The sequence below is a fragment of the Miscanthus floridulus genome, chromosome 5 (genome assembly GCF_019320115.1).
Source record: "Miscanthus floridulus cultivar M001 chromosome 5, ASM1932011v1, whole genome shotgun sequence".
Taxonomy (NCBI): Eukaryota; Viridiplantae; Streptophyta; class Magnoliopsida; order Poales; family Poaceae; genus Miscanthus; species Miscanthus floridulus.
The window spans coordinates 16146128-16169772 of record NC_089584.1 but is presented as its reverse complement, the minus strand read 5'-3'; the positions used below and the strand labels follow the sequence as shown (position 1 = coordinate 16169772).

General features: G+C 45.9%; 1 pseudogene; it reads right to left on the bottom strand.

Annotated features, from left to right (window-relative positions):
- Positions 1–63: 63 nt before the first annotated feature.
- On the bottom strand, positions 64–21709 carry LOC136451622 (geranylgeranyl transferase type-1 subunit beta-like; annotated as a pseudogene).
- Between the last annotated feature and the right edge of the window lie 1936 nt (positions 21710–23645).

Genomic DNA, 23645 nt, shown 5'->3' with positions numbered 1-23645 from the left:
TATGAGGTACTGGATTACCCCAAACATTGTAGACTAATTGGGATTCGGTAGAAATGCGAGTTTCTATAATGCAGCGGAGAGGATCCCCAGTTCGACGCAGAGGGGTTCGAGCCCTTCCTCTTCCAACAAGGAAAGGGCTGCCAGGCCATAGTAAGAATGGTAGATGTCTGGTGTCCGATCATCTGGGAATTTTGTGACCTCCATACTGTTGCAACAGTGAACGAGTTATCTGAGAATGTGATCAAGGCATTAAGCTGACAGAAGAGATTTGAGATCAATTACAGGTGACTGGCAGGTGAGCAAAAATCCCCGCAGAGCACAGCTATCGATCAAGCGATAAGCACCAAAGATCTTCAAGACACCTCCAACCCTGTACAGTGAAATTAAAAGCAAGAAAATTACTCAGGTCTTGTTCACTTGTCACATAACTAGTACATAGATTGCAAATTGAGGTATCACTGGGCTTATTTATTCTCCCTTGGAATCCTCCATTAGTCGCTTGTCTCTACACAAGTGGTAGAGGAATCAGTTTGTAAGGTTTTTTACCATTGGGTGAAGGCGATCCAGTTATACTTTTTTTTATTCTGCCAATGTTGATTTCAGATAAATGGTAACATGAATGAAAATGCATGGCATCAAAATACTGCATTTATCCAGCATGGGTAAAGAAAAAATTGACATGTTAATGTAGTAGAATAGTATAGATAAGAAAAGATAAGAAATAATGGTCCCTCGGCTGTCCTGCACAGGTAAACATTAAGCTTACCAGCATACTCACTCACTATGGCTAGATGTAGAAGAAGATATTGAGAACAACTCGCGCACACACACAGTACGAGCCCAGCGCTGGCTGAAAGCTCTGCTTCAAGATATGGCAAACTGAACTGCCTTCACTGAGTTGCAGTGAAAAATTATATGTACAACTCTACCCATCTAATCCTAGTACAAAGAAATGTCAGGCTGCAGTGACTAGATGTGACAACAGGGCTGACTTTGACGTCTGCCCCTGCTGTGGCTACAGTGCGACAGAGGAGCCTTTCGGCGTCTGTCCCTGCCGCGGCTACAGTGCAGCAGCAGGGGAGCCTTTTCGGCGCCTGCTGTAACACCCTCGGTGTTACCGCTTAAACAACTTGCTAAACTATGTCATGAGCATCATGTTTATGTGTCAATGCATATGGTAAAGTGTGTAGATCAATTTCCGTACTCAAAACGATCGACAAAAGTACTAAATGAAAGTTGATTCAATAGTCATGTTATATCACTTAGGGTTTAAAACCATTTTTTATTAAACAAAAATACTATAGAACATATATGTGACACTTAAATAAAGTTGGAAGTACAAACTTGGTAAATAACAATGTAACTTTAACTTTTGGAAAATAAATGTTGTTAACTAGTGTTTTGGGAGCTCTAAAATCAAACTTGACGTTAAGATAAGCTCTTTTCGTTAAGTCGGCAAACACTTTGAACTATTGTTAAAATACCATTTTGGCAAATTATATTGAGCAAAATAGTTAAATAGTGCTTAAATATTTTGCTCCCACGGATTAGTATAAGGTATGGACTCTGGCATGAAGTATTTGTTGGTTGAGGTTAGCAAGATTTAGATCTATTAAAAATTGCGACAAAAGAGTTAATGGTTACTTGGTCCTACCTGAAAACCTTAACATTTCTAAGTATGAAGGGTGGTAGACAATGCTATTTTGGCATTTAATTTATAACAAAAATATTTAAACACTAGTTACATGTTTTGGTATTGTTGATTGCATCAAAGTGAGTGCTTGAGCATGGTATAGGTCTATATTTGTGTTGGATGTCACGTTGTCCGCTCTAAAATTGCCCTAACTTCACTAGAACGCGCTGTCGGGGTTGTGTCGGGTTTTGTTTGTGAACCGACATTTTGCGCAACGAGCTCATGTTGGCATCCTTCTATTCCCCTCTCTTGTTGCTCTCGAGCCATGTCGATGGCTTTGCTAGGTCGCTAGTCATCTTGATTTTAGGATAGGGGAATTAGTTGTGCCTCAATTGTGATCGTTGGTAGTTTTTGCTTCGCTTTAAAATGCGTGCACGTCACCTATAGCAGTCGTTCGGACTGGGTTCGCGGTCACCGCAGGCACAGCGTGGTGGCGCCGAGGTCACGTTGCGACCATGCTATGAACGTCGACCGCGCGTGCGCCAGGCCCGTGCCTGTGCACCCAGGTCTGGCGTGGCCCGACCTGGTTGGTAGTGGTCTGGTCACCCCGCCGCGGTGTGCGCGCGCCAACGCCAGCCACCGAGCCGTGCGCGGGGCGGTGGCTGTCACCGTCTTGCCGACATGGCGCTCGTCTCGCCCTTCATCCTACCTACCGCGTCGAATCTTTGGACATGTGTCGCTGCCGCCGCGCCTCGGTCGTCGACCTCGGTCGCTGTGATGAGGAGATGCTTCCCTGCCTCGCCGCAAGCCGACGCTAGTGAGCTCATTGGGGGTGTTGCCGCTCCACTCAAACGCGTCGTGCCAAGCCCATAAAATGTCGCCCTGCTCATGTGTTCGTGCTACCATCATCAAATGGAGCCGCCCCATCTTAATCCGCTCGCCCATGCTCAGGTCCACTCTCCACAGCAGGGTCATGGCTAGAGCTCTGCTGTTTCGCCCTCCAATTGCCTAGCGCCAGTGACTTTGTTGTTCAATTCCTCGCTCTCGCAGGAAGCTTAGGAAGTAGGCTAGCCGTATACTTCCCCTCAAGCTCAGTTATGCCCTATCGACCAACAATTTGGTGTTTCGCTCGCCACCGGCCGTGGGCGCCGCCGAATCGGTTGGTTGGGAGGTAAGGCATGTAGTAGTGGTAGCAGTTCGATTGCTTGTAACCCTGAGCTCACCTTGACTTCCCCTATCTGGTGCTCGCACTGTTTTGGCCAGGGTGCTCGTCATCGGTGGGGTGACGCTCCAGTGTCCTTCGCAAAGCGCCGCCACCTTGCTCGGTCGCTCGTGGCCAGACCGCCGTAGCGCTCTCTAGCTTCAACCATCAGTAGGGTGTGGACCACGGTGAGCTATGGATGCTCCTCCGCCATCTCTACCTTTCCGTGAGGGCGTAGGCTCGCCGGAACAGTCGTGTCACCGCCACGGATCACCGCTCGCCGCTGCAGCCCATGATAGGGCGTCTCTGAGTCCCTAACCGTCGTCCATCCTTGCGTGTTTAGCTATAGATGGTGGTCGGCCACTCACTTCCGTTGTATCGAGCCTAGTTTGCCTAGTGTTACCGCCTTGTGTCGTTGGCCGCCGTGCCAGCGCGCGTGGGGATCCCAGGGACCTCCCCATGGTAAAGGCGAAGACATCCGAGGGTATAATTGCTAGATTACTGATAGTAGGAATAGTGCTCATAGTAGTCATGTTATTATGTAGAAGTAGGGGGGTTTTCTGCAAAGCCGCCGTCGCGTGCAGACGCCTCGGCCTTGGGCCATTGCTGGGCCACACGACGCGCAAGCAGCCGCGCCACGCTGGACTGTCACGCCTGAAGGGTCGCTGCTGGCCCTATCCTTTTTCTAATGTATTTTCTAATTTAGTTTCTAAGGTAAACTTGTAAATTCAATATAAAATTGTGTAGTTAACCAAAAATTGTGAAACCAATTTTGTTAGGTTTCTAAAGTCATGACCTATCTGCTAATGTATTTTGTTCACTTAGTTTCATAGAATTTTCAAAAGTAGACTAATTAATTTGAAGCACTTAAAATGGGTAAAACATGAATTTGTAGGAATTATTGTGATGAATTGGTAGTAGTATTGGCCCTGAAATTTTTACAGTAGATTCCTAACATTATTAGGTGCTCACTATAATTTTTGTAGCTCCATAGGAATTAGTTTGTTAAGGTAACTAAATGAGCTCTAGTACAAAAATATATATTTAATCAATCAAATGTCAAAAATAATTGAGGGTTTGTAGAACGAAAACATTTTCCAAAAACAAGCCCTACTTGGCGATGTGGATACGTAGACTAGTACGTTAGTTATTAAGCTAGCTTGTTAGCTCGCGGAGCGTAATCATATTATAGAGTTGCAGCTACCATTGATTAATTGCATCTCTACGTTGCATCCACGTATATCATAATAGGAACAACGATGGATCGTAGAGATGACCAAAGTAGCGAAAAAGATGATGCCTTGATGATCGTGTCACCATGATGGAATGCAACCCCTATTATTCTGAACTTTTGGTTATATCTTACCTAGGCAAGCCCCGGTGCATAACCCCTATTATTCTAAACTTTATTTTATATTTGTGCATTAAGTTTTAAGAAGTTGAATGAAAACCCACTTGCATATATATATATCCTTATCCTAGGAGTCTTACTAGTAGGACAGGATCATGTAGATTGCTATGTTATAAGACTCTGATAGAAGTCGAGTGATTGATGCCACTCATGAGAGATAGGAAATATATTAGTATTGTTATTATATTACTATCACATGGAATATATATATATGAATGATAAATGGGAGACCGGGCGGAATGGTACTTTGGATCTGGACTTGGTTTGGCATTCGAGTGAGGCTCAGATTGCATTTGTTCTGCCTGTGTTGATTGAGGACCGTCCGTTGCATTGGATTCTAGTCAGGTCACAGACTTATTATCCTGAGCACATACTTTCTTATGGGAGCGGGAAGGCTCATTACTCTCTTGTCATGGGTTCGACTCTTTCTGGACTGACTGATTCGAGGCAGGGATGGTGGAGGTCTAAGCACCACGCTGAGTCTGGGACTCAGGTGTGGGGGCTTGGAGTCCAAGTTTGGACGGGAACCTAGACCCATTGACAGGAGAGTGGTGGGTTGATCCTACTTGTGTCTGGGGTACAAGTGGGGCATGTGTTTTGGGGTACCAACTAGGATACATTGGTTCACGAATTGCCATGTGATACGGTATGACTTGGCTACGATCTAGCACCGTAGTAAGGACTGGAATATGAAAGATGGTAAAATGGTTCTGATTGCTTACCACATGCTTGAAAGTAGCATAGGTGCTTACATAGAATGGTTAGTTAATGAACTAAAGATGACTGCTAATAAAATTGAATATAAGGATGCATGCTTAGTAATGCTTCCTGTAGATGCAATAACCCATAAGCCAGATAGCCTTGCATATCCTTGGAGTCTTTTTTTCTCTTGATGGGTAAGCCTTGTGGAGTACAATTGAGTACTCAAGGTTTGTTCTACCCTGTTGTAGGTGATAGGAACATGTGGAGCTGACACTTGTGAAGTGAAAACCTCCTGGTGGGCTCAGTGAGGATTTCCTTAACGTTGTGGACATAGAGTTTATTTGAAACTTTTACCCAAAATGTTTTACAATGGAAAAACTTATAACCTGTTATGATGTATATAATGGATCATAATGTTAATGTTTAACTTGTCATTAAATGATTTATTTTCCGCTGAAACTCTAATAACATAGTTATATTCCGCTGTTATAAACAATAAATATTATACTCTAGTGTTGCATGAAAAGTGATGTAAGAAATAGCTAAAATATTGTAAGCTTTATTCTTCCATTTAGGATCCTATTGAAAAATATGGATTTTTGGGTTCTCCCATGTGGTGTGCTTGACAAAAATGTCTGATGTAGCTCACCTTCGGGGTGCTTAGTGTCTAGTGGAAGACAAGCGCCTCCGTAAGTGAGTTATTTCGGGCGGTTCTGCCATAGGTGGTATCAGAGCTGTAAATAGGGAAATAAAGCTTCAAGATCCTTTTCTAAACAAAAATTTGACAACCTATTTTTGCAAAAAGTTAGGGCATTAAACCATGAAGTATATAAGTAGCCCTATTGCTATAGTTAAGCATTCGGAATAGGCTTAACCAGGCTTTCTCTGGTGGACTGACTCTCACGTAGTATATGATATTTATGTTGGTCGCGCTAGTACTGTTTTAAGTCGTTGTAACCGTATTGCTGGTAGATGCGCCCTTCATAGATGTCACGTGAGTCATATGGTGCACGACTGACTTATCCCTGTTCAGGAGTTATTGTGGCACTTTGGCTTTGTGCTCTGCGTTTGCCTGTGGTTCACGCCTGTCGTGACCCGTGTCTCCCTGTACTCTTTTCTGCGCTCTTGTCTGACCCTTGTCCTATAGCCGTGTTAGTCATTAATGGCCTCGAACATCGCTCACCTCGAACACGCAAAAAATTTGGTTAATTCATTCGTAGTGATCCCATGTAGGAACCTTGGTGGACTGCGCCAGGACCACTGACCGCTCTGCCATTATAAGCAGGGTTTGGCCTAGCCATTGGTACCACCACCCGATGCACTCCAGCTCGTGCTTGACAATGGCACCACGCTCATCCCGCTTGACCTTGTACACCCACTTTAGGCCAATCGGATGACATCCTAGTGGTGGATCGATGAGCTCCCAAGTCTTGTTTTCCTCGATCGCCTTCATCTCCTCCAGCATCAACCATCGCTAATTTGCATCATGCTCGGCCAGCACGAATGTGGGTGGTTCCTCTGCACTGACGAGAAGCAACTCTAGGTCATTGAGCATTCGACCTGTCAAGCCTGAGGACCCTGTGTCGCCAATGATGTCATCTAGCCTGCAGAACTGCACCTCCTCACCATTGTGGAAGACATCCACGAACTCAGTGATGTCGCTTGAAGGTGAGGCGAACTCGATTGGCATCGATGAAGTCACCTATTCAACTATTCTACTGGAGTGGTCGGCACAGCACCTAGAGTGCTTGACACCCTAGCTGCAGTGCTTGGCACTACTCCTAGACCGCTCATCACCACTCCTGGAGTGGTTGGCACCACTGTAGGAGTGCTCGGCACAAGTTTTGGAGTGATCAGCACCACTACAAGACTTCTTGGCTCAACTACGCTGCAAGACCTCTTGGCTCAACTATGGGAGCATTTGGCACCACTGTAGGACCACTCGACACCACTCCTGGAGTGCTCAGCACCCCTCCCAAAGTGCTCGACACCACCCCAAGAGTGCTTGGCTCTATTACTAGAGTGGTCGGCACCTTCTCTCCAGCGTCTCCACCACCGTGGATGACCAAGTGCTCAACGACGAAGGTGCTGGTGAAGCCACCAGCTTCCCCCGTGCCCAGACTGTCCCAGTCCTAGGCCACCTTCTCATCGAACACGACGTCGCGCGAGACAACCACCTTGACTCCACGTGGGTCGTAGATCTGGTACGCCTTGGTGCCCTCCTCATAGTCCAGGAGCACCATCGACGTGCTTCTATCTTCTAGCTTGCCGAGGTGAGGCTTGGTGTTCCTCACATGGCCGACGCAGCCAAATGTCTTGAGGAAGGACACATTCGGCTTGTGTCCATGCCAAGCCTCGAATGACGTCTTGCCCTTCAGGGCCTTGGTGGGTGCATGGTTGAGGATGAACACCGCCATGGTCACCACCTTGAAAGTGCATCTAGCCCCCTTAGTGGTGAAAGGATCAAGATGCCCAAGAGGGGGGGTGAATTGGGCTAATTCTAAATTTTCTTGCAATAATTAAAGCCTACGGTTATCTCAATTAACCCCTTGTGCCTAGAAAAGTGTTTCTATTAATCTAACGCACAAAAGACTTGCAACCTATGTTCCAAACTTACTCTAGCAAGGCAATTCTATGAATGTAACAAGTATTGAATTGCTCAAGGTAAATACTCAAAGTAAATAGGGAGAGAGAGAGAGGAACGCGGCGATGTTTTGCCAAGGTATCGGAGAGTCACCACTCCCCACTAGTCCTCGTTGGAGCACCCGCGCAAGGGTGTAGCTCCCCCTTGATCCGCGCAAGGATCAAGTGCTCTCTACGGGTTGATTCTTCGACACTCCATCGCGGTGAATCACCTAAAACCGCTCACAACTTGAGTTGGGTCACCCACAAGCTCCGTCGGGTGATCACTAAGCTTCTAATCACCACCAAGCCATCTAGGTGATGGCAATCACCAAGAGTAACAAGCACGAACTCTCACTTGACCACGCGAAGCCTTATGAGAACGGTGGATGCACACTTTGCTACTCTTGATTCACTAATGAGGCTACTCTCTTGGATTCTCAAATCTCAATCACCTCACTAGGACCTTGCTCTTCTTGGCACTCACAAACGTGTTTCTCAACTGTTGGAATGAGCAAAAGTGACTCCACACATGAGTGGAGCTTGTATTTATAAGGCAGCCTGAAAAACGAACCGTTATGTGCCTCTGCGGGGTGACCGGACGCTCTAGTCATGTTGACCGGACGCTCCGGTCAATTCAACCCACACACCAGTGTTTAAGTGTTGATCGGATGCTAGCAGGGTCCGATCACCACTGACCAGACGCGTTCGGTCGCATTAAACCCTCACTGGAACCTTATTGTACTCGACCGGACGCTGAACCCCTAGGGTTCGGTCAATACTGATCGGTCGCGTCTGGTTGTAGAATTCCTTCTCTGGAACCTTACTGGAGTCGACCGGACACTAGTCCTTAGTGTCTGGTCACTCGACCACTCAGCGTCTGGTCGCACCGAATGCAATCTCCTTGATCAAATGAACTGACCGGACCCTGCGACCAGCGTTCGGTCGCACTAGAGCCAGCGTTCGGTCAGCATTTGACCCTCCATTCACTTCCAACTCTCGATCATATGTGAATGAAGTTTGCTCCAAAGGATCATAGGGCTGTTGTGGAGCTACCTAGTGCTAGTTTTAACAAGTGTGCACCACACCTAACTCACTAGACTTATCAAGATCAAGCTACCCATCCATACCACCCTTAATAGTACGGCCAAAGGAAAAATAAGGTCCTAAACTATTCTAAGTGTCTCTCCAATACCAATCGACACTTAGAACTAGTCATCCTTAACCTTGTCGTCTATCCTTTGAAAACTAAAACGATTTCCATCGTAGGGGCATGACCACCTCGATTGCCCAATTGATCTCCATTATCATGACCTAACTTAATTGCCTCTGCAAAACACATGTTAGTCATAGTAATCTTGTATTGTCATTAACCACCGAAACCCAACAAGGGGCCTAGATGCTTTCAATCTCCCTCTTTTTGATGATTGATGATAATACCACCTCGAGTATGTGAAAGAGTGAGGTTTTTGACATGCTTGGTTCATATAAGCTTTTGTCAATAAGAACAAAGTAGTTAAGCAAGCTTATATGACCCAAGCCAACATAATGTACTCAAAGGATATGAAATAAGCATAAGTACAAGTAATAAAGCTCATTTGTATTGGAGTAAAGCATGGAAGCAAAAGCAAATGAGCATAATACATGTGATATGACATAAATAATTCAAAGTAGAGAGCACACATGTCATATATCACAATCACGTAGATATCACTATCACATAGATATAATAGTATGCATGAAGGTAAACACACGAATGCATAAAAGTAATAGTATATCACACAAATAAAACTCCAAATGTATATAATAGACTAATAGCTAAGCAAGCTCCCCCTGAGTCTGCATACTCGAACCCTCTCCCCCTTTGGTGTCAAACACCAAAACCTAAGGGTCGGCCGGTGAGGCTACAGCGGACGAGCCGGGCGCTGAGGTACGAGGGGCAAGCTAGAACTAGGCGCCATCATCATCTGACCCTGAGCTCTATACTGACTGACCCTCTATGGCTGGAAGCGTCGCTGAAGCGGTCTAGGTCTGAGCTAGGGCAGTTGCTACCTGGGATGCTGCTGGTATGTCTGTCGTAGGATCTGAAGATGCGACAGAAGAAGGGAGCCTCTGAGTAGTCACGACGATAGGAGCTGCTGTAGAAGGACCGGGGTCATACATATGTGGCGGTGTAGGCATCCCTGTCAACTCGCTAAAAGATGCTCCAAGACTCCTGGAGACTGACGTGTCAGGCACAAATAGCGAGGGTGACTGATCCGGTGTGAAACTTGTCTGAAGTGGTGTGAAACGCGGGGCTAACACTAGCGAGGATAACCACTAGGACACCTATACTATGGGAGAAGCAAACAGAGCTAGAGGCTATCCCTGACTCTAAAGCCCACTAGGTTGTACTGCTGGAGTCATCATAGTGGTAGTAGGCTATCCAATCTAGGGCAAAAGCTATGGCTATGGGGCCCCAATGGCTGTCACTACATGCTACATGAATCCCAAAAGTTGCTGCTGCATGAGTAACTGCTACTGCTGCTACTGGAGGACCTGCTGTTGTCGCTAGAACTCATTCTGACAAGCCTAAAACTGTGCAAAGTTGGCAGCGGTCTCCTGAGCCTATCTAGCCTGATCCTACTGCATCCGCTCAAGGATAGCAATCAAAGCGGGGTCCATCTACGGGGTAGGTGGAGCTGAGCTAGAACTATCGGCCTCTGCATCATGTCTGCGTGGAGGCATCTGAGGAATAGGCAGCCATCATCCGAACTGTCACTAGACTCGCTCCTCTCCTCTTGAGCCTTAAGCTGCTCCTCCTCAGTAGCGGCTATGCCTCTGATAATCTCGTCCCGCTGAGCTACAGACTCTGGTACATCTGGACGACGGCGAGGCTAAGTGGGTGCCTGTGGTGTGCTATGCCTGATCTTTTGTGCCATGTTATAAGCTGGAAACTCTGTGGTGGCACCTCTGTACTCTGCAACCATCTCTGGTGTCCTAACTTGCATAGCCTTGAGAATAAGAAATGTGATCCAATGTGCATATGGAAGCTACCTGCGACCCTTGAAGCCCTCAGCTATAGTATCCTCCATCTCTGATAGAAGGAGGTCCCAAATATCGAACACTATCTGCTACATCAGGGCATTGAGGAGCCAAAGCTGGAGGCGAGTCAAACCCTCTCTGTATCCCATCCTGGGAAGTAGTGTCCTCCTAATGATAGCCTCTAGCACTCTAGCTGTGGGAGTAAGGTCACTGGGGTTCCTCCTCGACCCCTCACCAAAGGGCTCCTTGAAGCAATGGTGCACAAGATCAGTAGGGGGAACCAAACCACCATGAGGACGCCTGGGAGGCTCTTGCTATCCATAACATACCACATGTAACCTGACAGGCTGCTCCTATAGCCTCAGTATCTCCCTAGCCCTCTGACTCATCATCCTATAGTCTTTACCTCTGAATGCAAAGTGTATAAAGTTATGCTGTGGGTCAATGTAGAGCGAAGCATAGAACTGCCAAACCCAAGATGGTACATACAATCTTATCTAGCCAATCAGATCTGTTAGCCCCGACAGATATGCAAGGTAGGGGCGAATGTGCTCTCTAGCTGCTGTGACTATAGCCTCTATGCTGCAGACTCTCTAAGATCTGAAGACTGCTCCACTGTTCAGATAGGCATTATATAAATCCTCCTGTAGTGGCATGTAGAAACCCTCTGCTGCTCTCTCATCCCTTCTGGGTGGAAACCACACATCAAACTCCATGAAGCGAAGCTGCTGAACCTACTTGGCCGTGGCGGCCCTCAAGTCAAGGTGGGTCACTAGAGACGGACCCTGTGGTCTAGGCAGTGGACGAGATCCCCTCCGCTGTGTCGATGGCCTTGGTGAGACTAGAACATGGGAACAACTAGAGCGGCGTAGCTATGGCTAGGGTGCCTACTTGATCTCCTCGGCCTCCTTGGCCTACTGGCCCTCCTCACCCTCCTGAGGCTGCTATGACTGCTGTCCCTCCTATGTCTCCTGAGTTGGCTAAGGCTCTGCTAGTGGGGGCTGCTACTGTGACTCTTGCTGTGACTCCCCCTGAGGCTGAGGATCCACAATGGGAAGACGTCGTCCTACCATCATGATAGTCCTAGATGGACTACCATGAAGATGCTCAATCTGCTTAAGTCTGCCCTATGCCTCTGGTGACAGATGATCTGCAATGACAACTCCACTGCGGACACCTCTCTCGGCATGCTCTGCGGCCTCAGCAACTGCTGCTGCTCTCGCTGTCTCTGCATCAGGGTACTTGTGCTTCTTTGATGTAGTCTTCTTCGTCACCTTGCCATTAGGACTTATAGGCAGGCGAGGCAGAGGCCTCCGATCATCATCTCCTAGACCACCACCAATATTCTTGGTGCGAGCCATTTGATCTGACTAGAACCACTACCGCTGACAAGATCAACTATCCACTGACACTTTTGAGGCTTGGCCTCGATCCATACTCACGAGCTTGGCTTTGAGTTGACTAACAACTACCACTGACACCTCAACGACACCGACTCGTTGCACGACGGAATAGAAGGATATACAAGTAAATACGATATATCTAATAGATGCAAAATCCTATAAGAGCAAGCAATGTAGGTACAAAATTGAATCGACTGGCTTGCTACCTGACGAAACAACGATCTGAAGAAAAGGAGAGAAGCTTCACATGGGGGAACCACCGAATCTAGGGTTAGGGTTGGCGGTGAGCAGTTAATCGATAGACCTGGATGCAATGGAGAACAAAGCTTTGAAATTGATTTAGGTTACGAGCGAGGCAATGTGGGTTAGGAGCTAGGTCAAGGGCAATGGCATTAGGTCAGACCCTTACCGATGCTGGATGTGGACGGTAGAGAGGCGGCTCTAGACCATGGCAGTGCAGGCCACGGCGCGGGACCTCAACAACGCTAGAACGAAGACACGATGGTGTGCTGGGTGGCGCAGAGCAGGGCGCGGTGATGCTGCGAGCACCGGCGGCGATTGTGGCATGGGGAGCTACGGTGGTGGCGCAGAAGGCGGCGATGGCACGGTGGCTCAGGAGCGCGGCTTGGTCGAGAGGCGCGCGTGAGAGGCGGTGGTGGAGCTAGGCAGCGCAACGGCTAGGGCTTGCGGCAGCTCGGGACAAGGGAGGCACGGCGATTAGGGTAAATGCGCGACAGGATTAGGTAAATAAGGGTCCCTTGACATGACAGAGAAGGAAATAGGAAAGAAACCTGATGCCGCATGATATCTACTGACCGGACGCTCTAGTGGTAGCGACTGAATGCTACCACCCAGCGTCCGGTCGATTCTAGAGAGGTCCAATTCCTCTGGAATCACGACCGGATGCATCCGGTGGACACCGACCGGACGCAGCCAGAGTCCGGTCAACTTAGCCTTCATCTTCTTCACACGACCAGACATAGAGACGTCATCTGACCAGACGCTGAAAGACAGAGTCTGATCACTCCTTCGTAGCGAGTTCACCTCCTGTGAACTGACCGAACGTTGGACAACAGAGTCCGGTGCAGCGTCCGGTCACTCTTTTCTAGCAAAACTTCAATGTTCCTTCGCGCTGCCTGTTCCCAATCAAGTCCCAACTTGAATAAGATCCAAATAAATACCAATTAAGACTGATGTGAGTGACCTCTCTCAAACCCTCAAGTTTTTCAAAATATTTTGCCTTAGGCTATAATTCTTTTTATGAAAATAATAAAAGGGCAACTGGAACAAAATGACAAAACAACATTCATGCATATGCAATACTTGTAAGTAAATCTAGTTGCTTGTCAAGTTTGATCCAAGGTTAAGCTTCTTCACACGCTTTTCGGCGGTTATCTTAACCATGTTAGACAAGCCCTATATGCATTACCAAAAATTAAACAAGTTGTATATTACAATGAATGCAAGGGACAATACAAGCTCATCTTTTAGTGAAGTTATTAAAATCAAGTACATTAAGCTCATTCCGCAATCTATAAAATGTAGCCTCATCTAGCGGTTTAGTGAAGATATCCGCTAATTGATCTTTGGTTCTTACACCTTCTAGTGATATATCATTTTTAGCAACATGATCTCTTAGAAAGTGATGGCGGATATCTATGTGTTTGGTGCGAGAGTGTTGAATCGGATTATTTGCCAGTTTTACCGTACTTTCATTGTCGCACAAAAGAGGTACCTTTTCTAGAACTATACCATAGTCTAGTAAAGTTTGTTTCATATATAATATTTGTGCACAACAAGCACCCGCGGTAATATATTCCGCTTCGGTGGTGGATAAAGCCACACTATTTTGCTTCTTGGAGGACCATGACACAAGTGATCTACCAAGCAAATGGCACCCTCCGGATGTGCTTTTTCTATCAACTTTGCAACCGGCATAATCCGAATCGGAATAGCCAACTAATTCAAATATAGCTCCTTTGGGATACCAAAGACCAATGCTTGGTGTGTGCTTAAGATACCTAAGGATTCTTTTTACAATAATTAAATGTGTTTTCTTAGGATTAGCTTGAAATCTAGCACACATACACACACTAAACATGATGTTGGGCCTAGATGCTTTCAATATAACAAGCTACCAATCATGGAACAGTAGAGAGTTTGATCAACCGGGTTACCTCTTTTTGCTATCTCTCTTGTATGGCTTGTTCTTGAACTTATCATTCTTGGGCTTTCTTCGATACTCCATCGCGGTGAATCACCCAAAACCGCTCACAACTTGAGTTGGGTCACCCACAAGCTCCACCGGGTGATCACCAAGCTTCCAATCACCACCAAGCCATCTAGGTGATAGCGATCACCAAGAGTAACAAGCACAAACTCTCACTTGACCACGTGAAGCCTAATGAGAACGGTGGATGCGCACTTTGCTACTCTTGATTCACTAATGAGGCTACTCTCTTGGATTCTCAAATCTCAATCACCTCACTAGGATCTTGCTCTTCTTGGCACTCACAAACGTGTTTCTCAGCTGTTGGAATGAGCAAAAGTGACTCCACACACGAGTGGAGCTTCTATTTATAAGGCAGCCTGAAAAACGAACCGTTATGTGCCTCTGCGGGGTGACCGGACGCTCCGGTCATGTTGACCGGACGCTTCGGTCAGTTCAACCCACACACCAGTGTTTAAGTGTTGACCGGACGTTGGCAGGGTCCGATCACCACTGACCGGACGCGTCCGATCGCATTAAACCTTCACTAGAACCTTATTGTACTCGACCGGACGCTGAACCCCTAAGGTCCGATCAATACTGACCGGTCGCGTCCGGTCGCTAAATTCCTTCTCTGGAACCTTACTAGAGTCGATCGGACACTGGTCCTCAGCGTCGCACCGAACGCAATCTCCTTGATCAAATGAACTGACCGGACCCTACGGCCTGCGTCCGGTCGCACCGGAGCCAGCGTCCGATCAGCATTTGACCCTCCATTCACTTCCAACTCTTGATCATATGTGAATGAAGTTTGCTCTAAAGGATCATAGGGCTGTTGTGGAGCTACCTAGTGCTAGTTTTAATAAGTGTGCACCACACCTAACTCACTAGACTCATCTAGGTCAAGCTATCCATCCATACCCCCCTTAATAGTACGGCCAAAGGAAAAACAAGGTCCTAAACTACTCTAAGTGTCTCTCCAACTCCAATCGACACTTAGAACTAGTCATCCTTAACCTTGTCGTCTATCCTTTGAAAACCAAAACGATTTCCATTATAGGGGCATGACCACCTCGATTGCCCAATTGATCTCCATTACCATGACCTAACTTAATTGCCTCTGCAAAACACACGTTAGTCATAGTAATCTTGTATTGTCATTAACCACCGAAACCCAACAAGGGGCCTAGATGCTTTCAAGTGGGTTTTGGATGATTGAATAACAACGTGATTAAAGGTCTAACCCATTTGCTAAGTGTGGACAGGTAATAGGTTATCTCACAGGTACTTAATAAAAGCCAAAATGATGTGTTGTTATCTCACAGGTAATAGCAAGGAAAGGCTTCGAGGTACTAAGCAAGGGTGAAGGGCAAGCGATGGCTTGGCGGCCGAAGAACCTAGCTAGGGTGAAGAAGAAAGTACTTGCATTTAGTTGAGGTACTAATCAAGCTAAGATGGTCATATTGATGTGGAGGATCAAATCTATATTGGACAAAGTATTGGAAGTGACTTGATGCATTTGGAGTTATTCATATTTGATGAATGGAATCAAGTCACGTGCTAAGATGGCTATGCTCAAGTAAAAAGATCAATATCAACATGTTGGCACCCTTGATGAAGATTGAAAGAGACGGCACCAATTCGAAAGAGATCAACTCAAGCGATATAAATTCGTTTTTCATTTGAATTTGAGTTAATAGGAATGTCGTATTATTAAGAGGGATGTATCATATTGATAGATGATTATTCATAAGTGCTCATGCCAATCCATATGAGTTTTGAGTGTTTAAGAGATAAAAGAGCTAACTTGTTTTTTGTTGGTTTGGCATGATACCGGACGTGTCCGGTATTTGCCCAACCATGGTAAAATACTTGGTGTTCTCGGGTTGGTTCGTTGGGAGTTTCGACGTGAGTTGGGAGTTCCGATGATCGGGAGTTCTGGCAATCGTCGGGAGTTTCGACATCTTGTGCTTAACTGACTTAGAGAGTTGACTACCTGGTCACACCGGACGTGTCTGGTATTCTACCGGACGTGTCTAGTATAGTAGGGCAGAGCTCAACGGCTAGTTTTCAAATGAGCTGAGGGTCAGGAGTTCCGGCATTCGTTGGGAGTTCTAACACCTTGCATACTATAACTCAGTTACCGTTGGTGCAGTTCAAGTCATACCGGACGCATACCGGACATGTCCGGTATTGCCCAACGGCTACATAATGGCTATAAATACCCCCAAGCCTCCACCTTTGGAGGCTGTTGATTTTGCTGATCCTCTAGCATGTTTTTGAGCTTTGCCAACTCTCCTAAACCCTCTCTTAGTGAGTATGTGATCCAAATTGCCAAATCCATTAGTGGATTGAGAGAAATTCAAAAAGAGAGCAATCCAACCACTTGAGCACTTGTGCATATTGTCAATCTTGTGATTTGCATTTGTTACTCTTGGACTCTTTGGTCCTAGATGGTTAGGCATCGCCAGAGAGCACCCAAGAGATTGTGGTGTATCTCGAAAAGTTCGTAACGATCGATTCCGTTATCTTGGAATCAACTAGTGGAAGGAGAAAAATGAGTTGGAAAAGACTCTGGCTAGAGTGACCTTCGTGGTACTTGGGTGCGTGGTTCATCAAGGTTGACAGCCTTCAGAGCCTTAACCATGGTCGGCTCTACTGCTGGAGGGGTCCGCACCGTTGTTGGAGTGCTTAGCACCCCATCTAGAGTGGTCGGCTCTGATGTTGAAGTGCTTGGCACCCCCTCTGTAGCCCTCAGAGCCTTCCCGTGCTCTTCCACCGCCATCACATCTCCCTTCTCCTTGTCCTCAATGTCGTGCAGAGCACAGAACATCGCCATTAAGAGAGTGGCTTCATCATCATCATCATCTGCCTGCGCTAGATGAGCCTTAGCCTTCTTCTCCTGCTTGCGATTTGGGCACTCATTTGCCTAATGGCCTGTCTTCCCGCAGCACTGATAGGCGTTGGGTCGACCTTCTTCTTTTTCTTCTTCTCTAAAGAAGCCTTGCTGCAGCGCTTGCCATCGCCACTGCAGCTGGAGGAAGCTTCCCCGGACTTCTTCACCTTCATTCGAGCAGCCCACTCCTTCTCTGTCAGCAGCAGCTTGCCGCTATCCGTCGTTTCTGTCGCCTGCTCCAGACGCTCGTCCATCGCCCACAGACGGCCTGTCACATCCTCAATGGTGAGGGTGGACAAGTCCAGCATCTCTCTATAGAGAGAGCGGTCAGTATATACTTCACCGGCACGGAGTGGAGGTACTTGGAGACCGCTTCTTCTTCGTCGATGGTGACACCGTGGCTCCTCAGCTTGCTGATGAGCGATTACAGGCGAAGGGAGAAGTCCTCCACTGACTCACCATCCTTGAACTTGAGGTTGGTGTACTCCTGCTTCAGCAGCTGGGCCGTCGCCTTCTTTGCGCGGTCGGAGCTGACGCGCATCGCTGTAATGGCCTCCCACGCCTCCTTAGCAGAGTTCTTCACCCCTAATGGCTCTCTGTACTCCGTCAGCACAGCAGCGAGGATGGCCTCCAACGCTAACATGTCGTCTTCTTCATTGTCGGTGCCCTTGTCAATGGCATTCTAGAGCCGTCGGGCTCTGAGCTTGACCTTCATGGTCACTGCCCACTCGCTATAGTTGGTGCGAGTCAGCGTCGGCCATCTAGTGTCGCTGACGTTCCGCACCGTGCGCACGACGACCTCCTGTCATGGTTGGGCAGCCACTAGCGCCGCTGTTGTCGCCCATCTCTGAACCGTCCGTCATCGTCAGCGGTTAGTCCGATGACGATGCTTGTACGGTTCTGATACTACTTGTTGGTCCCTCTGCTGCTCTGCACAGGTAAGCAGTAAGCTTACCAGCACACTCACTCACTATGACTAGAGGTAGAAGAAGATATTGAGAACATTTCACACACACAGCACAAGCCCAGCGCTGGTGAAAGCTATGCTTCTGGATGTGGCAAACTGAACTGCCTTCACTGAGTTGCAGTGGAAAGCTATATATACAACTCTACCTATCTAATCCTAGTACACAAACATGTCAGACGGTCATGCTGCTATAGTGACTAGATGTGACAGTAGGGCTGACTTTGACGCCTACCCCTGCTGTGGCTACGTGCGGCAGAGGAGCCTTTCGGCGTCTGCCCCTGCCGTGGCTACAGTGCAGCGGCAGGGGAGCCCTTTTGGCAGTAGATTACTTTACAACAAATTTCTTATTGCTACAGAATCACATGAGATGGCACGAGAGAGGGGGCGCGTTTGGATCGCGTCCGCAGTTTGCCACAATGTGCCACAGTTTCCGTGCCAAAGTTTCGCGGGCGTTTGGTGCATGGCCGGACTTGCGGCATGCCACACCTCTTGCCACAAGCACTCAGTTGATTTTTTATGCCGTAATCTGCCTAACATGCGGCGGACAAATCAGCCGCCGAACTTTTGGCGTGGCCGCATGTGTGGTGTGGCAAACTGCGGACGCAATCCAAACGCGCCCTAATTGCGGAGACATGGTTCAGCACAAGTTCAACTTGAAGACACCATTCGAGGAGCATGCATATGTTGATTGACGTTGAATCTCTTAAGTTAGATGCCAAATCAGCTTGAATGAAGCCCATTAGATGGAGGGCTGCAACAGCACAAAAAGTTCCTCCACCTGACTCGCTAACACAAAGACATACAATGAGAACCTAAAAGACCCATTGGCCAGTGGCAAGCAAAAAATAAGTTCTCCAAATGAAGATGATAAATATGTACAGTAACACATAAAAAGGTCAAATGAAATTGCTTACCATGAGATTCAGAACCAGGAACCATACCAAAGCCTCCATCATATGACTGCATATGATAACAACAAGAATTAGGCAATAGGCATTGCAGCTGTATGTATCTCAATGCAAAATGTGGCGTATTCTAAATTTTCGGAAATCAACCTGGCAGTTAAGATTGTATTCCTTTGCCTTTAACTTGTCCATTCCTGTCCAGTCATCTAGCATTGAGCAGATTGCAGCTGCAACGACACATCATATGCTAGTTAGATCAATAAAAAATCAAATTATAGTATTATACTGATGTAAATAAAGGACAGTGCTCCTCACCTGCACAGTATACAAAGCGAAGGTCTGTTTCTGCACCAATATGAGTAGGCATGAAGCTACAAAAAGATGCTTGTCAAAAAAAGCCAATGCATTAATTAAACAAGAGACAGTATTCATAAAAAGGAAGTCTCCTAGGCTGACTACCAACCAACCAAAATCTCACTGATAAGCAAGATCACATGCAACAACAGCATCTATAGCATTTGCGTTTACTCATAGCATAGCATCTTTAACATTCTGCCCAAACAGGATCACTAAGGCCGAAAGTGTAAAGATATGTAAAAGTGGCATTTAGTAATGTATAAAGTATGTCTCAACAAGAGAACATGACTTAGGAGTAGCAACAATTGAGCCCAGCAATGAACAAAGTAGTAATCATATAAGGTTCGGAAACCCTAATATAATTAGGGATGTGAACAATTACACGATGATACAAAAATCACAATGGAGCAAGTAAGGCGCGTGAAACTTTTATCTTCAACTGTAAGCAGATCTACAGATGCAGAAGCAGAGATACTTCGAGGACCAATTTGCAAGTATAATGGCCATGATATGGGAATAAATGCGTACCTTCCATCTGGCTGCTGGAGCTTTTTCAAAGACAATTGCCCTATTTGCTTGGCTAATAAGCTATGGCTGAAAGTACTGTTGACTGATTTGTTGTGAGATAAAAATATTGTTCGTTGACTAAAAAAAGGTACGGCTTATAAGCCAAGCGAACAGGACAAATAGAAGTGCCTTGCAGTCAATACTTGCTAGATCGTAGCCTATAATCTTGAGGATAGCAAGGGCAGAATAAGTGCTTGCAAGATGACTAACATCGCGGCAAGGATCCTGAAACAGAGCGTGCTTTAATATTTGAAACTATCATAAAAACACACACACACACAAACATGAAAACGTGTATAAAAGGTAGAATCAGCATTTGCCACCCATACCTTCACATTAGGCAAGGGAAATTGAAGTTGATCTAGAACCACAGAATCCATAGAACAAACCTAGAAACAATGTTACATAGCGAGAATATTACAGTTGAAAATACGAACTTTAGCTACCATGGTAGTTATTTTTAACAATGTACAAAGAAACTTACCAACACCTATATCATCATTTGCCTCAGGATGAACTTGAAAAGACAAAACCCATTTGGCTATTTCATCCTTGTTAATCTAAAGAGAAAAAAAGAGACGCACAACTTCTCAGATCACTACATTACTTCTTACTGAAGAGTCAAGGTATCAAAGAGTACTACAAGCTGCATTTCACTCCTTTAGCAGACTATGCCAAACCTGAGGGTACCATGGTAAGCAATAAAAAGACTAGCATAAACTTAACCGGTAACCATATAAGCAGCAGCCAACTGTACGAAAGCATTTAGACAACTGCCCAAACTGCCTAGATAGAGACGAGCACAATTTAGACTATGAGCTCCGCATTAAGGGCACCAGCGCCACTTGGCTACTGCACCGTCAACATCACATAGGTTTTGGGCTCCAACTCTCCTAAAGACAGAAATATAGTACTTACATTTTATATGGAACAAAACAACGGTGAATATAACTGTGACATGTACATGACAAGAAGAGTTATACCCCCTACTAGTCTGTCGCCTCTAACTCCCTTGAGTAGATTAATAGATTAATTAATTATAGGTCAGATGTTAACATCACTCATAAAAACATTGAGAAGTCCGCTATCCCTCCATAAGTGAATTCTGCTATCCCTGTATTTGCATCCTCCTGCATTTATCATTATGAATACTACTTGTGCTTACCAGCATGAATTCTTCAACTACTTTATTAATACTATACTTACACCCGTTGCCCCAACTGAACGAAATTTAATAGCGTTAGACAGAGGGCTGCGATTCTATCAGCTTTACTTGTCACGGGCTTGGTATGTTACTCTTCTTCCTCATTGTCCCAGGTACTCCCTTGCTAACCAGCCTACCATCTAAAAGCTACTCTCCTAAATAAGTACAAATTCCCTACTTTTCCAAAGGAAATACGTGTTTAGGACGAGAATGTTACAATTCTAACTAATTTTAAGTGCACAGATCTACTCTTGCCTAGATCCACGTTTTTTTTTGCATACAATTCGGATTACACTAACTGCAATGAGAACAAGCGCACAGAGCCCCTAACAAGTAATCAAGATCCAATTTTTGCCCTCCGGCGAATACAGAACATGACAACTAGCCGGCAAAATTCAAGCGGATCGATAAAAGACGCGTCGCGGCGGAGCGGCCGCGGGTGGGATCTTACCCTGGTCGAGCTCCCGGAGAAGGGAGAGGTCGCCGACGGCGAAGTAGGCGAGGGTGAGGTGGTTGACCTCCTACGACGCGTATTCGTCGGCGAGCTCTGTGGCCATGGCAGTCGAAGAACGCCACTGTGGTAGGCGCTCAAAGTCCCGCTTCCCCATCTCTGGCGGGCAGTCGGGTCGCCGAGTGCCGGAGGTACCCCCAAGATCATCGTTTGCTGCCTGGGTCCGTCCGCCACGAACCGAAGGCCACGTGGACGCGGCCACCCGCCCAGCTGTGCGCGAAACTGTTTGGGAGGGAACTATCTCCCGACCCGACATCGAACTCGAAGACTGTTGAATTCGGGGTAATTTTGAAAATCGCATACAAAATCTAAGCGTAATTCAGGCTAATATACTTTATTTCGAAGCGCACTGCACGCATAAAGGAGTGTCTCCCGACTCCCGTAACATAAATTTAGTAGAGAGAAGTCATTAGCTTAATTTCAATTTCAGTTTGGAAATCTTCTTTTGGCAAATCCGTGGTACCAATTCAATAGAACATCTTGCACGTATTTATTTATTATTTTGGTCTTATTGAAATTGGGCCTAAAGAACTTCCAGGGTCAGTGATGGAATTGAATTTCTAGAGTTTTCATTGTCATTCTTATATAAGTTTATTAACACATATAAATTTTAGCCTTATACACGAGTTACAAAGTACAAAACCAGATGAAGCTGTAAAGTAGTGACTAGTGAGCATACATGCTTCGTAAACTCTATAGCAGATATTTGGTGTACATCGTATTCTTTTTGAACTCAAAAGGTGACATCGGATACCGATTTTCATTTCCACGCCTTATTTTTAATCTTTTTTACTCAGTAATATTATAATAATAACTGTTCCTATTTTTTTATGGATTTGACCTTTTTTTGGTTGCGTCAGTCCGACTGGTGTTACAAAATCACGCTACCGCGTCACTTGGCGCGACAAGATCTGCCACGTTGGAAGGCGTTTCCGACGTGAAAAAACTTTTGCGCCACTTTTATTGGCGTGATAAGACTCAACCTTATAGAAATCATAATTCTCGGATATGACGTCGAAGAAGATGTTTTTATATAAAAATTATAGGTTTCGATGAGATTTATAACTTTGTAGATTTGAGTTTTTTATTTTAAAATGTTAAGATGCTAAAAAATTTAATATAAAATTTTCAGCAGCATAATAATCATGTACTAGCGATTTTCATATTAGAAAAAAATATGTTTTATATGGTGTCAAATGAAGGTACTTTTTATATCAAAGTTAGCTCTCAATGAGGTCTATAATTTTATAGTTCTGAGTTTTTATATTTAAGTCGTTAAGACGCTTGAGAAAATAATATAAAGTTTCAACATTATATTAATTGTGAATCAGCGCTTGTCGCCTCAAAAAATTATAATTTTCTTGTATGGTGTCAAATGAAGATACTTTTTATATTAAAATTATAGCATTTCATTTGAGATGGTTAAGATGCTAAAAAATATAAAATTTAAGGGGCATTATTAATCAGCGTACCAAAGCTTATCTTTTTAAGAAAATCATATGTTTCCATATGGTGTTGAATAAATGTATTTTTTACATGAAAGGTGTAGCTTTAATATCTACATCTTTCATTTAAAAACATCTTTGTGCTAATCAAATAAGGAATATAGGATTTTTCTAAGATCAGTCGTATTCTTTTTTAACTCAAAAGATCACATCGGATATCCGCTTTCATTTCCACGCCAAACTCTGTGCAAGTGCTGGGTAGTAGCAAGTCGAGGCCCACAGCGAAAGGTCGGTCGAGGGTTCATGTGCACGGAATTCGGTGCCGGCGGAACGACACTACCGTCCGATGTCCGATGCTGGTGCTGGAGTGCGGAGGTGGCCGAGGCCCGAGGGGCGAGCACGGGGCCGACGAATCGGCACGGCAAGAGCGTGCGTGCGTGCCGCGGGGCCCGGGACGGTCGTCGGGGTCCAGCCGGACCGAGCGGGGGGTCGCTCGCCGTTGGGGGGCCGTTGGGCCGCCCGCGCTACTCCCCAACCAACTGCGGCCTGCCTGTGCTCTTTACTCCGCCCAAGGCTGGAACTGGACGG